This window comes from Nelumbo lutea, chromosome 8, assembly GCF_056320005.1.
Source record: "Nelumbo lutea isolate HS-2025 chromosome 8, American lotus-T2T, whole genome shotgun sequence".
Lineage (NCBI taxonomy): Eukaryota > Viridiplantae > Streptophyta > Magnoliopsida > Proteales > Nelumbonaceae > Nelumbo > Nelumbo lutea.
The window spans coordinates 19,741,414-19,758,306 of record NC_142691.1 but is presented as its reverse complement, the minus strand read 5'-3'; the positions used below and the strand labels follow the sequence as shown (position 1 = coordinate 19,758,306).

The following is a 16,893-nucleotide window of genomic DNA, read 5'->3' as shown; positions in this document are numbered from 1 at the left end:
TGTTTTTATGTATTTTATATTTGAAAATTTTATCTTTTTTCATATCGTTTTAGTTGAAATATATATATGTGTGTATTATTTACCATTTTCTGTGTTCTTATTTTTTATTTTAAAAATTGAAACTTTATATTCGTTTATTCTGTGTTTTTATGCAATTAAAATAGAAAAAAGGAAAAAAACACTATTTTAAATTAGAGGGTCAAATGAGTGGATTAGGGTGGATCAGGGTTGGGTGGCAAATGGGTTAGTGGGTCAATATGGGTGGGTTGGTACTCAACCCACACCCAACCCAACCCAACCCAACCCAACCATTTGCTACCCCTACCCTATATCCAAAACTTAGGCCCAAGGTCGACTATGTTGGTTGGGTTGAATTCAGATCCCCTATTCACATGACACTACTCACATGCCTAGTGAGGCATGGGTAGGCGATCTGAACTGGGTTGGGTTAGCATGGTAACTACTCCTGGTGGGAAAACATCCACTTTTGCATTTGATGGCTTGCCACCAACGTACCACTTATTCCATATTGAGAAAATCAGGACCCAAAATGTTTAGGTGGTATTCATTCTAGTTTATTTTTTTTTTTTATTTTTTTTTATCTTGGTTTTCTTAGGTGATATTCAATCAATTGTGGTCTTATGACCATCACACCATATGACACCATTGTGACGGTCTGACACAGGCTTAGTCTTGCCTACGCTTGACAGGCTTAAGTTAGGGACATGTTTGTCATTTTTGCCTGTAAGATTTTTGGGAGAACTGATGTCATCTTTAGGCAGACCACCAAAAGCTTAACGTACTCTTTGAGGAGGGGTGGTCGACCTCCTTGGGTGCCTAACCTTGGCACTCTTAGACCTTCATCCCCTTGCGGGGCGGCCCTGGTTAACGGCTTGCATGGCTACCAGGGTTCCTCATGGGCGCACACTTGCTCATGGGGATAGTGTTGGACCGGCACTGCGCTACCGATACTCAAGGGAGGTTTGGCATGAGGGCTTGGCTCAAGCATGACCATTCACTACGCCAGTCCCTTGCCCAAGCTGAGTGAGCTATCCTATTGCCTCTAGCGCCCGGGTGTGTTTCAGCCCAAGTGGTTGCCTATCATCATGGCACACAGGTGCTTGTCATCTTCGGCATACAGGAGACCCCTCACATCGGTGCCAAGTCACCTCATCGGTGCATGGTCGCCTTGCATTATGGTTGTCCCCCTTTAGCACGTAAGCGGCACCTCCCATGGACCGGTATGAGCCAAGAGAGTGCCTCAGCCAGTGGACTTGAGATCATGATCCAGTGCTACTGACTTTGGTGGAGCCATTCCATTGGGCAACTCCTAGCCTCTATGCGTATAAAGGCTTGTCCTGGCTTGCCTTGGCCAGGACGCCACACGCGTTTCTTCTGCTGTAGAACTACCCCCGTGACAGTTGGTATCAGAGTGAGCTAGCCAGTTGCAATTGCAGTTGGTTTTCAGCAGATTAGCCCAGAGCCAGTTGAAGCGGTCATTTCGACAAGCAACATTTTGTGGGGTGCGGTCCCTAGGCACTTCCACCCAAGATCGAGTAGATTTCAAATCAGACCTGACAAGAGGCCATTTCATTGTTCGTGTCTCCATTCCAATGACATTAAAACAACTTCCCTTGCGGGGCCAGACACATTGGTTGTTGTCCTCATGCGGGGTCAGACGCGTGAGCCTTGATAGGAATGTGGGTACACCGTCCGAGCAGATTGTTTATCAGGCCTAGCAAGAGGCCATTCAATGTTTGCATTCCCATTCCAATGACCCTAAAACAGCTTCCCTTGCGGGTACAGACGCATTGGTTGTTGTCCTCATGCGGGGGCAGACGCGTGGGCCTTGTTAGGAATGTGGTTGCGCTAGCCGTTGGAGCATGGCGGCCCTACACCGGCAAAGTATCAGGTGGACATGCTCAGTTTTCAGGTTGAACACTTGCAGCAGTAAAAGCTCATCACAAGGCGAGTGCATGTTCGGCAACTCAAGGGTAAAAGTTGCCACACTCGCACAGATTGTGGTCAGGTCTCCTTGAGGCAGCAGCAGTGGGGCCCCCTCGGAGTGAAGATGTAACCCGAGTCGGCGAGGCAAAGCATAGTTTCGAGGGCCAAGAGAGCATAAGCCATGACTAGGTTTGAGTAACCTGAATCGGCGAGGTGAAGTCTGTAGGCCAGCATGGTGAAAGAGTACCCAGGTCATCGCCAACATGAGGAGTAGACCTATCAGTGTGTTCGATAGCATCACTGAAAAGCTACCAAGAAGACGGTTGAGCCTTGAGGTAAGATGATACATGGGGCGGACCTCCGCAAAGCACCACACATATTTCTTCGAGGGCTCTTCTTTCTCAGTTCAACGGCATAGCCATTGCGCGGTTTGAGTAACTTCAACAGTGGGGGTGAAGTCCATGCAGGCCAGCATGGTGAAAGAGTACCCAGGTCATTGCCAACATGAGGAGTAGACCTATCAGTGTGTTCGATAGCATCACTGAAAAGCTACCAAGAAGACGGTTGAGCCTTGAGGTAAGATGATACATGGGGCGGACCTCCGCAAAGCACCACACATATTTCTTCGAGGGCTCTTCTTTCTCAGTTCAACGGCATAGCCATTGCGCGGTTTGAGTAACTTCAACAGTGGGGGTGAAGTCCATGCAGGCCGGCATGGTGAAATGGTTCCGTCCCCATAAATGGACACCAACATAGGCAAGACCCGAGTTGACCAGGTGAGCCCTAGAACTGGTGGAGAAGTGGATGGTGCGGGACACAGACGCGCATTCACGTGAAGACCATTGTCAAGGTCGACAATGGATTGAGTGGGGGAGCCTGTGACGGTCTGACACAGGCTTAGCCTTGCCTACACTTGATAGGCTTAAGTTAGGGACATGCCCGTCATTTTTGCCTGTAAAATTTTTGGGAGAACTGATGTCATGTTTAGGCAGACCACCAAAAGCTTAACGTACTCTTTGAGGAGGGGTGATTGACTTCCTTGGGTGCCTAACCTTGGCACTCTTAGACCTTCATCCCCTTGCGGGGCGGCCCTGGTTAACGGCTTGCATGGCTATCAGGGTTCCTCATGGGTGCACACTTGCTCATGGGGACAGTGTTGGACTGGCACTGTGCTACCGATACTCAAGGGAGGTTTGGCATGCGGGCTTGGCTCAAGCATGACCATTCACCATGCCAGTCCCTTGCGCAAGCTGAGTGAGCTATCCCGTTGCCTTTAGTGCTTGGGTGTGTTCCGGCCCAAGCGGTTTCCTATCATCATGGCACACAGGTGCTTGTCATCTTCGGCCTACAGGAGACCCCTCACATCGGTGCCAAGTCACCTCATCGGCGCATGGTCACCTTGCATTATGGTTGTCCCCCTTTAGCACGTAACTGGCGCCTCCCATGGACCGGTCTGAGCCAGGAGAGTGCCCCGGTCAGTGGACTTGAGGTCATGATCCAGTGCTACTGACTTTGGTAGAGCCATCCCATCGGGCAACTCCTAGCCTCTATGCGTATAAAGGCTTGTTCTGGCCTGCCTTGGCCAGGACGCCGCACGAGTTTCTTCCACTGTAGAACTACCCCCGTGACAACCTGACAAGTTAGAAGAAGACTTTAGATCACAAGTTGGTAGATACGACCATAATGGAATACTTCTTGGTTTTTGTCCCACATAGGCTTAGTAATAAAGAAGCAAGAGAAACAAAGGCTTATAAATAGGGAGAAAGAAGAGGGAAGAAACATACTTACCTGGACGGGGTCAATGGGTGATCAAAAAGGCCTATGGCCTAGGTTGGCGACCTCCATTGCACTTGGGAGGGGTACTCGCCTAACATCTCCCCAGGTGGGAGACTGTACGTCATAATTTGTGGTAGAGGGGGTACGCATTCGTGCGGCCCCTACCCAATTCTTCATCTCCAAATTTTACTCATGAAAATCTGAGAACAACCTCTCTTTTTCTTTCTTATTCTCCCAAATTGATCTCATATCATGAGAATACTTAGCCCATCAGAGAAGGTCCCATTCTTTGTTCAAATTCGCCATGGCCAAGTGGACAGGAGCTGGGATATTTTCGGAGTGTCTCTTTTGACTTTAGTATAGCCAGCTTTCGGGAGAGTTCCTTACTCAAAGGTTTAGAGCTTTTTCTGATTCTTCTTGGGATTTGGGGATTGTACTAGTTTTTTTTCTGATTCTTCCATGTGCTTTTCTCAATTGCTGCAGATTACCATGCCGATGCCTGAGTGTCTTAGATGACTTTGCACCATCACTTCGATCTTGAAGCCGTTTTCCGGTGGTTGTTTCCACCACCGTGATTCCTGGTTGGGACGACTTGTGGTGGAACTAAGAGAAACCACAGAACCAGGGGGTCATATCTAAGTAGTAAAAATCTTTGAGCAGAGCCAAAACCTGGAGATAGAATACAACTATTGTAGATCAAGGTAGGCTCCTTCACATGTTTGTTAAGTTTGCTCCGTCTTTAGAGTCAACATTTATCTGGACCTCATATACATCGGACTATATTGCTTCCTTATCAACAAAAAAATTGTCTGTTATCAATAAAAAATAAAACTTGGATTCTTATACTGCTGTATGAAATATTTTTTTAACTTCTGAAGATCTCTATTGTTTATGTTTGAAAGCTTTTTTTTATGTTTTTTGGTTAAAAAATTTCATTTATGGAGATGGGTCGTGAATTTAAAGAAAAAGAGAAAAAGTCGAATGAACTAAAGCTCATTTAAACAGATGTACAGTTAGGAATGAAAAAGGTTGGTAGGGTGAAATTCAACCTTAGGATAAAAAAATTGTTATGTGCTTTAGGAGAATTCATTCCTAAAAACTATTAGTAAACATGTACTTGAATTTGCACCTGGCAGTATCTCTAATTTCATGGATAGTTTCTGAACAGTTATAATTAGGCAATTTCTAAAGTGAGAGTAAAGAACATATATGCCCTCTTTATGCTCATTGTATGTTTAGACAAAGGGATAGAAAATGTCCAATGAAAATTCCAATGAAAATTCCACAATAGTATCCCATACTACCAACATGGGACAAATGGATCATAAAATTCCACCACTCTTTGCAAACCCGACACCCACGTAGATTGGGTTTACACTAGTCTATCTAGTCCCGACTGAATACTACAATACCGATGTCACCACCTGTGCCACACGATTGCAATTGGGAGGCATAGTATGTGTTTGGTTCTATTTATGTTTTTTCATTCAATGCTTGTACTTTATTTATTTGCAAAACCGAAAAAGGTAATAATTACAACCGTTTATGATAAGTAGGCGCCACTACGCTCCACATCAGCATAATAGTGAAAAAAAATCTAACCATTTGTGGAAGTTTAAAAAAAATAACTTCCCCAAACGGAAGGTGTGCACAAAAACTGAAGTTCACTTTTTCCATTCTCGATGCATACGAAAGAGCAAGAAAGGTGAACTGCTGAGGTAGTGCATATGTGACAGCATTTATTGAATAAACGCTCACGAGACCACACAACCTCATAGTATAGGCTCTGATACAATTTATTATGTGCCTTAGGAGAACTTACCCTTAAAAGCTAGTTATTAGAGGGAGGGAACCCAAACATATATATACCCCAAAACAGCATCCCATACTACCAATGTGGGATACCTCACATCAGCATCCCATACTAACATGGGACAAATGGGTCGTAACAAAAATAGAAATTACTGCTATGAAAATCTCAAGCAGCACCTCCTGTAGACATGCCCATCTTCCTTTAGATATTTGTTCACATAAAACTCCAGCTCTTTGACCTCTGAATGGCCATTACTGAACTGCTCTTCAAGGTAAGGATCAACCTTGTGACCTTGATGCTTCCCAAGTTCAGGAAATAGTTGATTTGCTTTGGCTCCTCAATTGTACTATTCTCTATTCAAATTTGCCATGCCCATTACTGTATTATCTCATTCTAGTTAAAAACCTAAGATAATGTGGTAGAACATTTGATATTCTAGACATCATCCTCGAGCAAGGAAGAAGGACCATAGTTGTGGTGTACCATGTGCTTCAACATCTCAAACTATCTCTAGACTCAAAATTACCTGGTTGAGCACGGGAACCTTCAATTGTAAATTCTTTCCAGTTCCCCCACTTTTTTTTTTGTTGTTTGATTGTTTTTCTTGTTCATTTTGGTTGTTGAAACTGCTCTAGTCACCCATTTCAGACTACAATAAGAGGCTTTGAATTAGAAGAGCTGGTTATGTCTTATCTATAGTGCAGGAGAACTGGACGGTGGAGAAGAGGTGATCAACAGAGTTGAGACAGTCTACCACCTTCTTCAGAATTCTTCCCTTGTTCTGTTTGATGGGTTTCTTCTGCACCCCTAAAACTGCGCCGCCCCTTCTCCATTACTCTCATCTTACTCTCTCAACCAAGTAGTTAAGTAACTCAACAACAACCACCACCACAGTAGTTGATTTGCCTAGGTTGGTGTCTTGGCGATCTCCATTGCACTAAGGGAGGGTACCCTGATGGGGTATGCGTTCGTGCGGCCCCTACCTAATTCTTCATTCTTTAAATTTTGTTTTTATTCAAGTAACATTTGATGATATACTTTTTTGATTGTTTTCTAACTACTTGGTTTGCAGATTTATTTTGTTGGTATGAATGTTTTTGTTCTATTCCAAATAATTGTTTTTTTTTTTTATTACATGACCTATTTCTCTCACAATGGAATGGATAATAAGTATATGGCAATGTGATGGAGGTCGAAGATCTTTGCAATCTGCACTCATTGGTTAAATGTGCCATGACTAGTTATCTGGGGTATTTCAGAGTGTCTCATTTGATTAAGATGGCCTTCATTATCCTAGCCGTAAAATATATAATTAAAATTTTGGATTTTTTCATTGCTTTATGGTTCAGATTTTGGGTGTTTATGTTTGAAAGCTCTCTGTTTTCTATTTTGTGTTCAAAATTTCATTCGAGCAAAGATAGGTAGTGAGTTTAGAGGAAAAGGGAAATGGTCAGATGAACTAAAACCCCACTTAAGTTGATCAATAGTTCAATCTTGGGATACAAAATTCTGCTATGAAAATCTTAAGTAGCAGTTTTCTCCTTCTTCCTCCAGATCTTGTGCATATAAAACTCCAGTTCCTTGATCTCCATCAGCTTTGACCATTTGGCCAGGCTGAGATGCAATTGCAATCAACGAATGACCATTGCTGAACTGCACTTCCAAGTGAGGATCAAGCTTTGCCAACTTGTTGATGCTCCTCAAGTTCCTCAGAAAATGGTTTCTTTTGTTTGGCTCCTCAATAGTAGCTTCACCTTCCTCTCCTTATTTCTCGTCGTGAGCACAGTGCTAGAGGTACCACTGCTTGAAAGGAACCACATCCACCTGAACAATTGAACCCTTCACCAAATCTGAGCATGCACCAGCACGTTGTTACATAATTTGCGTTTGGAATCAGTGTAGAACATTATCGATGTAAAAATACACCAATGGTATGACGTTTTATATTAAACCTTGAAAGTGACCATTGCTTTTTAAAAATGCGATGGATGAAGAGTGTAAAGTTTTACATTGATAAAATTAATGTAGTATTTACATCGATAATCGATGTAAAACTTTACATTTGATAGGTTTTACATTAATTATCGACATAAAACATATGCAAAATTAAACCAGAATGGAGTTTTACATTGACCATGATTACACTCTCCTTCCAAACGCGAACAAAATCGAACCGGTGTAAAGTTTTACACCGTTTCCAAACACATCCATAATTTTTGTTTAAATTCAAATAACTCACCATTCTCTAGGCTAGAGGATAACCAATCTTCTATATGCATCTGAACATAAAACCAAAGACCCCTCCAATTAGCGTTGGTCTAGATGAAGGAATTGATGGTCTTAAATGCAATCTGGTTGGGTAATGATGTAGGTGAACATGGCAGGCTCAGGATTGCACCACGTAGCACAGGCCAAATCACATTCTGGCTGTCCGTTGCCAACTAACTCTTGACGAGCTCATGTATAAATAAGTGGTGTTACTATGAGGTAATTCATCTTGGCATTCCAACTAACTCTTGGCAAGCTCAAGTATAAATAAGAAGTGTTATTATGAGGTAATTCATCATGGCATTTATTGCTCTAATCTCTCTAGCTCCCTGGTGACCTTGTCTGAACTATTTCTACTCAAGCCTCGTCCGACCCCTTGTTACGCCCTTACTAACTTGACCGTTGGAGTCTCCACCCCTATGATAACACACGGGGCCTCTGACGTGCTCTTTGATCCTCAGGTCGGATCATGCAGCCTTTGGACACATGAGCTCCCAGACCCACCAGCCCTCGGCTAAATGAAGTACAATTACATTATTGCCCTCAGCCCATCTTAGTAGCAACCGGTAGTCATATTTAGAATTTAGATGAAGAAATTGTTTAGGAAAAGAAGACCATTTGATAAGATATCGGTAGTTCATAAAGAGAGATGGCTGGTTCAAATGCACACAAAGGGAAAAGAAAAATCTTAAACAGACCACTCTGAAACATAGCCATTTGAAATTAGAACTAGTAACTAGTGATAGCCACACAAGATATTGGTTTCTAATGGATTTATCTTAGAACTGAAAGAAAGGGTAAAGATAATAGATCAATTTATCATTATCTAGTATTGTCCCATTGGTTGGTGGCTACTTGGATGAACCACTCTGCATAGTAATTTTCTATTCTACGCTGCTTCATTTCTAATTCTGTTAGGCAGAACCATAGTGGCATAACGTCTACAGGTAGTATAGAGTAGCAGGGGAAAATCACAAAATCAAGGATCACCTTAGCAACCAACCTAAGGGGAGGACCTATTGATACAAAGGTTTTATCTTCTCAGTATCACTCTGGTTGAATCCTGGTTTTCTCATCAACCAAACAAATTAATTCATAAGAATAAGATCAGTATGCATTATTAGTAGAGCAAGAAGATACAAAATAGAAGAGAGAGAGAGATTGTTGCTAGAGCATAGAACCTAGGGCTCATTATTCTTGCCGTTTCTGAAAGCTGGCCTTTTAATCCCACATCGGATAGGAGTAAAGAGTTGCAAAGGATAGCTAAACTATAAAATCGAAATTGAGAGGCTTAACAAATTATACCTTTCTCGGCCTTTTGGCTAAGATCAAGTGTAGTATCTGTTCTTATCAGTTTAATATCTGATACGTGGGCCATCGGCCCACATGATATTAAATAAATTTTTCTTGGGGGAGGGCCCAGCACAATAGCTTGCTATTGGGGCCTTTAAGCGTCGCCCATGCGTTGCACTACTCCACGGGCCTGGCGCACCCCTACCAATTCTTAGTTCTCAATATTGTTTTAGTTGGTGGGCCACTAGATATTATCAACAGGGATGGCCCATTTGTTGGTAGGTTGATGCTTATGGTTTGATTCAACGCTATACAGTACACATCCACCCTGTAATGGGGCCTTTTACTGATTAACTAAAATTTATTATTCTTTTTAACGTTTCTTAATCTGTTCAAATCCCTTCATATGATTTATTGGATGCAGGCATATAGAGAAAATTCTTGTTATTTAGGTTTCTTTCCTAAATGAATCTACTCAAATTTGAACTAATTTTTAACATCATCGAAAAGAAAACTAGAAGCCCCATTCAAAGCTAATACAACCATTAAAGTTCCACACTACTTTAAATGGTTTTGATGGGTATGAAGAACTATAAGATGAATATATGGATGGTTTGTCAAATCCATTGATCCATCAACTACTAATGTAAAAAATGGTTATTTTTAATTTATTAATAAATTAGAATAAAATAATTATTTTACTAAGTAGAATTTTTGAAATGCATATGATATGTTACATATCTTAGAAATTCTGATGGATCTGATGTTTCTATAATAATATATATGTAAATTATTAGTTTACATATTAATTTATAATAAATAGGTAAATAAGAACATACTCATTATTTGCAGAAATGCAAATTATTATTTACAAAGTTGACTTTATTACATTAGTAACCATTAAGAAGACAAACCCATTGAATTAATATTTTGGCAGCTTACAAAATGAAAAAAAAAGAACAGATGCAGAAAAAATGATTAAGTAATTAAAATACAATAATTGTTTTTTTTTTATAAAGAAATACAATAGTTGCTTTTTGATTTGTGTCTCAGATATTTTAGTTTAGGGATTAGTAAACTGCACTCTGAATTAAATTACAGATCTACAACAATTCAAAATTATAAATACCTCCTCCAGTAACAATCCATACCCACCCGTAAATTGACATCAATTACGAGCTGGCACCTACCCCCAATTGTACGATAGAGTTAGGATTTCTGAAGGTGGACTGAACAGTAAAAACCTCTTTAATTTATGGATCTTGTATATTTTCATTGGTCTAATATATCTTCAGGTTAATTAGATATACATCGGCTGTTATGTTATTAGTAAAGTTATTATATGATATGTACATTGTCCTAATTCGATTCCTATTAAGATTGACTGTAATATAATTTATATAAATCATTAAAATATGCATTTCTGCTATGTTTATAACTTTTTGGTTTTGAATATGCGAGTTTTTGTCTAAATCATATCATAGGTGGCACTCATCTTATGTGGCCTATGACCATATAACACATGGTAAATTAAGGGACCTTGGACCACAAATATGGCCACTTGGACCTCAAAGACCCAAATAAAAGGTTTGTCACAGGAGAATAGAGTATTGGAATATTAGAGTGGGTTAGATATAAAGCAATTAGTTTGACCAGTTGTTGCTTCTCGTCCCACATCGGCTAAGTATGAGAAAGAATAAGAGAGATGGAGGTGTATAAATAGGGTTAAAGAAGAAGAGAGAAGCATACTTACCTGGACGGGGTCCATGGGTGATCAAGAAGGTCCATGGCCTAGGTTGGCGACCTCCATTGCACTTGGGAGGGGTGCTCGCCTAACATCTCCCCAAATGGGAGAATGTACGTCATAATTTGTGGTAGTGGGGTACGCGTTCGCGCGGCCCCTGCCCAATTCTCCGATTCCTCAAATTTTGTTCGATTCAATTAACAATTGAAATTTGTTAATTTGATGTGATGACAATTGAAGGGTGTGGTGAAAGAGATAAATGCACTCTATACACCAATTAGAAAGAATGCAATACTTCCAGAATTTTTCCTTTGGTTAAGAATGGCCTGAGTGTTTATGGTTCAGTTCAGTGTTTCTGAACAATATATTGCTTTATGGTTCGGTTTTTGAAGATTTCTGGTGTTTATGTTTGAAAGCTTTCCATTTTTTTTTTCTGTTTTGTGTTAGAAATTTCATTTAAGTATGGATGGAAAGTGAGTTTAGGCTGCATTTGACATTCTTTAATTTAAGGATTTATCTTCTTTTTATAGTTAAAAATTCAATGTTCATGGGACATTTTAATTGAAAAAAAAAGGAGATAAATCCTTAAAATAAGTAATGCCAAATGCAACCTTAGAGAAAAAGGGAAATAGTTGGATGAAGTAAAAACCTATGTAGCTGATCTACAGTTCAACCTTGGGATACAAAGTTCTGTTCTGAAAATCTTAAGCAGCACCTCTTGCAGCCTTCCCCTTCTTCCTTTGGCACTTGTGCATATAAAACTCAGCCCATTGCCCTCTAGCAGCTTGACCATTTGACCAGGCTGAGAAATGAGATGCAATTGAAATCAACGATCGACCATTGCCGAATTGCTCTTCCAGTATCAAGGAAACGACCACCACGCCAGACAAAGCCTAAATCAAAGAAATATTGAAATAGAAAAATAGCTTAGAGAAGCGTGGGGGTGGGGATTTCTCAAACAACCAGTCGGACTAAATTTGTCTCCACTCTGGTTTCATATGGTAACAAACAAATAAGAAAGTCAAAAAATTGCTTCAAAAGTGAGTGAACTGTGAACCATACCACACACCCAGATGGTTATAACGTCCCACATGGTTAGAAGAGGAAAAGACCACTCACCCAGGCTCCTATATCAGATACTTTCGTCTGCTAAATTAACCCACGCAGCCGCGCGGTGAGCATAGAGCGTACTATTCTTTCGCCTTTTACTAAAGAATACCGTGTGCTCGCTGCTCAAAGCGACATACGCCTATTTTTGGAGGGCTTTTCTCTTTCCTGAGATTGCCCCAACAAACCAACTTCTTAAATAAAGTTAGATGAAATTGTTCAAAAAACGAAGACCATTTCATAAAATCTGCAGTTCATTAAGAGAACTGTAAAAACTTCAAAGATCTTAAACAGAATACTCTGAACGCAGCACTTTACCTCTTATGCTTTGCAGGTCTTCAACGATCATAGCCTTATATTTTTTTCTGCAGATGCCATTCTCATTCCTGTAGTGTTCCGGAAAGAGAAGACAACATTGCATCTTATATTTTTTTCTGTGAGGTACTTGATACTGCTAAGTGAGAATTATTTTCAAAAGATTTTGATCGTGGGATTTAGACAATGATCTGTAATCATCTCATTCCGTTACACATCTGTATAGAACTCAGATCTGTTACACACACAGAAAGAGAGAGAGAGAGTGTGTGAGAGAGAGGAACAAATTCAAGAGTGCTATTGTGAAAAAAATTACCTCTTTTTTGTGTTTTTTTTCCAGATTTACAACTCGATTTCTGCAAGGGCCTTCTCCCAAGAAAAATTAATTTAATATCATGTGGGCTGATGGCCCACGTATCAGATATTAAACTGATAAAAACAAATATACACTTGATCTTAGCCAAAAGGCCGACCAAGGTACGCTTTGTTTTGCTTCTCAATTTGTATTTTATAATTCATGGGACTCAATTTGGAAGGAGTATTAATACAAATGTGTAGAATGCAAAACCTTGTATTTTATATTATTTTATATGTATTTATACCATACATATTTGTATTTGTGTTCTTCTTAAACTGAGCCTAAATGATTAATTGTTCTCTATTTTCAAATTTTGAAATGAGTATGCATCATTTTTTTTTTTCAAAATTCATGACAAATAATTGTTCTTTTTCCTTCTTATTTCTTCTCTAAAACAATATTCTCCCTCAATTACATGAATGAAGGATATGGCTGGTCTGGTTAGACCTGATCATCCATCAACAAACAGATGATACTTCAGCCATGGCTGTGATCATGTGATGTTATAATCTATTTCTTTTCTTTCTGTCTTTAATTTTGGTTTGTATACCTTATATTAATACTTTTGTTTGTAAGAAAGATTATTTTGTAATTATTTATTGGACAATTTCATTCAAGAGGAAAAATAAGTTCTTTATCTTATCTTCCCTGGAGGCCAGGATCCTCTTCCCCTTTGTCACAAGTTATAATCATTCAATTCTTCCCCCATAACAAAGCAAACTAGTTAAATGAAGAAGAGTAAGAAGAAATGGTTTCTACAACATAGCATTTCTACCAATAGCAAGGAAATAATAGGCTGTGGTGAGGTAACCATTTCTGTTGATCACCGACTCCTTTCATCAAGTGGGGCTACTACACAGTCTGCACTTGAGTGAGAAGGATATATCATCAGAACCTTCCTTTCCTCTTACAGTGATTAGTACCATAAATCATCAGTTAACAATTCTGATTTCAGTTGTTGATATTTCACACTTTAGGAATCAGCATATGATAATCAATTGTAAGCATGTTATGATTTGGTTTGTGAAGGATCTTCATTAAATTTTATGTTCTAATTGAATGCGCTAAAACAATACATCACATTTGGATAAGTAAATAACTAAGATTTAGCTGTGCATCAAAAGTGCTTATTTTGAGGTTTAGGAAAGAAGCCCTGATCATTACATAATTGGCAGGGGCCGCACGAACACGTATCCCCATTATCACAAATTATGACGTACACTCTCCCACTTGGGAAGATGTTAGGTACATGCACCCCTCCCTAGTGCAATGGAGGTTGCCAACCTTGGCCATGGGACTTTTTGATCACCCATCGACCCCGTTCAAGTAAATATGTTTCTAATTTTTATTTTTATTTCTATTTATTCATCTCTTTCTCCCTTATTCCTTCTTATACTTTACCAATGTGGGATAAAAACCAAGAAAATCTCTAACTGAATATTCTGACCATCTCCATCTTACATATTCTTGGTAGGCTTAGACTAATAGAGCTTAGAATTATCTTGGGTCTTGAAGGGCAATGGTGGGTCCTAATTTTATGAATGAGACAAGTGACAACATTATTTAATTAGCAAATAAAACAATTCATTAAACATCAAAAGAGACAACATTCATCGACCAATCTAATGGGATTATATCTATTCATATTGACTCAATCAAGAATGAATTTGCTTTCTGAGCAACTAGATGATATGCTCTAGATTCCTCTCTAGAAGTACTAAAAAAATTAACTAATATTATTGAAAAGAAAAACTTGAAACTGTTTTTAATAGAATCCAAAATATATAGCCATTTATAGCAGATAACAGATTGTTTGCAACCCATAATTAATACGACGAAGAACCCAATTGGGGAGCTCAATTAACCATATATTGAAAGTTTACAAGCTTTCTAGCCCTCCATATAATAGAACATACTTGTGCTAGGGGTGCAAATGATCTGATCCGATTCAAAGCCCAATCTTATATTTTCAGATTTGGATAGCCTCATTTTGAATTTTTGAATCGGATAATAGAATTCAATCAGAAATTGGATTGAATTCAGATCGTCTTTTCTATCCAATCTGAGAAAATCTGATTTGATATATATGTTATTTATTTATTTATAAATATATTATTTATATTATACTTTTGTAAATTTATTATATTATTTATTTTTAATAAAAACATGTATATATAATAAAAATAGTTAGAAAAATACTTTCAATTTTTGTTTTTCTTTATTTAAATTATTATATATTATTCTTCTTTTAATAGTTTATTAATTTCTTTAAATCAGATCAGATCCAAAAATCCGAAAACCCGTTATCTAACTCCAGCCCAGGCCTTACTGTTCGAGATACTCATGGACCAGTAGATAAATAAGAAAATTTGAGAATAAGAATTGGTAGGGGTGCGCCGGGCCCGTACAGTTGTGCAACGCATGGGCGGTGCATGAAGGCCCCAGTAGCAAGCTACTGAGATGGGCCTTCCCCAAAGAAAAATTAATTTAATATCATGTGGGCCGATGACCCACGCATCAGATATTAAACTGATAATAACAGATACTACACTTGATCTTAGCCAAAAGGCCGAGAAGGGTATGCTTTATTTAGCCTCTCAATTTTGCTTTTATGGTTCATCTCTCCTTACCTCCTTTTATCTTCCTATCCCACGTGGGATTAAATGATGAGTTTGTGTATATTTTCCAGCCAACATTCTACACTTGATCTTTCTCTTCCCTCCTAATTTTTTCTCTAAGCCAACATTCTCTGTCACCTACTTGAATGAATGATATGGGCGGTCTAAGTTAGACCTGATCATCCATCAACAAACAGGTCTAAGTTAGACATGATCATCCATTCAAGAGGAAAAAATAACTTCTTTCTCTGATCTTCCCAAGGAGGCCAGAGCCTCTTCCTCTTTGTCCTAAATTACATTCAATTCTTCCCCCTAACAAACCTAGTTAACCGAAGAAAGAGTCAAGAAACAATAATGGTTTTTATACAATAGCAAGGAGGCTGTGGTGAGATATCATTTCTATTGATTATTGACTCCTGTCATTCTACCAAATATGCTAGGGAGGGAGGCATTATTAGGTTGAAGGTGACAAGGGTGGAAGTCAGTCCAGGTTAGATCGGGTTGAGGTCAACCCTAGCCCTATCTGAGTTATTGAACCTCCAACTATAACTCTGGGTTCAGGTTGGTCTGGGATTGGCCTGAATCAGTATTATCGGTTTTTGGAAAACTGGTAATCGAAATTAATCGATTAATCGGTTGACTGGTTCGGTTTATTAATTTATTGGTTTTTAATTTTTATAATATGTATTATAAAAATATATAAATATATAATAAAAAATTCAAAAAATATATAAAATATTATATTTTAATTAATAAATAATATATCACATATTATATATATATAATGCATATTTATTAAATTATAATATATAAAAAATATATAATATACATAAATATATAAAAATATATATACTGGTCGGTTCAGTTAACCACCGATTTTCTATATTGATTAACTGAAACCACACCGATTTTTGGGTTCAGTTTCGGTCGTTTTTTCGGTTGATTCGATTTTTCTGTTTTTTTTTGCTCACCCCTACTTAATTTGATATATACACACGATGGATTATTTAATTTAATATATGGACATATCCAATTTTGGACATTTTGCACTTGATTACTTGTATAAAGTATTGATAAAAACATCAAGAAAACTATTATTTGGGGTAGGGCTGAAACAGATAGAAAACATTATAGTGTAAGTAGACCCAATTTTGACAGGCGCAATGAACAATTGCACATGGATATGAGATTGGAAAAATTGATGAAAATATTCTTGATAGAAGGGAATAAAAAATGAAAAAAAAAACGCAATAGGATTATCAATTTATCATCCAGAGTATCGGTCTGAATTATGTGCTTGCATAGTAGTGCTAATTCGTTGAACGAAAGATGGACAACACTGAACAGGCTTGAGGCAAAAATATCAAAACAAAACATTCTTGGACCATTCATCAAGAAAAGACTATTTTCTGGCAAAACAGAGGGAACTACAAGAGTAATGACCATGGTTTTCCAACTGCCGTTGACCCAGAGGGTTTTGTTCGGCCGGGGAATTGTTCAGGCAATCGGTTCCGTTTTACCCCAAGCCTGATTCCTGGCCATTGAAAAATCATTGATCCATTGATTCGGGCGGTCGAACCGTTTATCCATTCAACAGTTTTTGGTTTTTTTTTTTTTAATTATTTTTGTTAGAATGAGCCATTCATTCAAATTA

The 16,893-nt window shown here is 38.7% G+C and overlaps 6 non-coding genes and 1 pseudogene across 6 annotated transcripts; 4 read left to right on the top strand and 3 right to left on the bottom strand.

Annotated features, from left to right (window-relative positions):
- The first annotated feature begins 3,727 nt into the window (after positions 1 to 3,727).
- LOC148843192 (U1 spliceosomal RNA) lies at positions 3,728 to 3,887 on the top strand. Its single transcript, XR_016103998.1, has one exon. It is a non-coding gene; the product is annotated as a U1 spliceosomal RNA (small nuclear RNA).
- A 5,218-nt stretch (positions 3,888 to 9,105) lies between these two features.
- Positions 9,106 to 9,301, top strand: LOC148843191 (U2 spliceosomal RNA). Its single transcript, XR_016103886.1, has one exon. It is a non-coding gene; the product is annotated as a U2 spliceosomal RNA (small nuclear RNA).
- Positions 9,302 to 10,842: 1,541 nt separating this feature from the next.
- Positions 10,843 to 11,002, top strand: LOC148843190 (U1 spliceosomal RNA). The gene has a single exon (XR_016103975.1). It is a non-coding gene; the product is annotated as a U1 spliceosomal RNA (small nuclear RNA).
- A 1,004-nt stretch (positions 11,003 to 12,006) lies between these two features.
- LOC148843189 (U5 spliceosomal RNA) lies at positions 12,007 to 12,124 on the top strand. The gene has a single exon (XR_016104008.1). It is a non-coding gene; the product is annotated as a U5 spliceosomal RNA (small nuclear RNA).
- A 500-nt stretch (positions 12,125 to 12,624) lies between these two features.
- LOC148843188 (U2 spliceosomal RNA) lies at positions 12,625 to 12,744 on the bottom strand (annotated as a pseudogene).
- A 1,048-nt stretch (positions 12,745 to 13,792) lies between these two features.
- Positions 13,793 to 13,955, bottom strand: LOC148843187 (U1 spliceosomal RNA). The gene has a single exon (XR_016104012.1). It is a non-coding gene; the product is annotated as a U1 spliceosomal RNA (small nuclear RNA).
- A 1,052-nt stretch (positions 13,956 to 15,007) lies between these two features.
- Positions 15,008 to 15,203, bottom strand: LOC148843186 (U2 spliceosomal RNA). Its single transcript, XR_016103889.1, has one exon. It is a non-coding gene; the product is annotated as a U2 spliceosomal RNA (small nuclear RNA).
- Between the last annotated feature and the right edge of the window lie 1,690 nt (positions 15,204 to 16,893).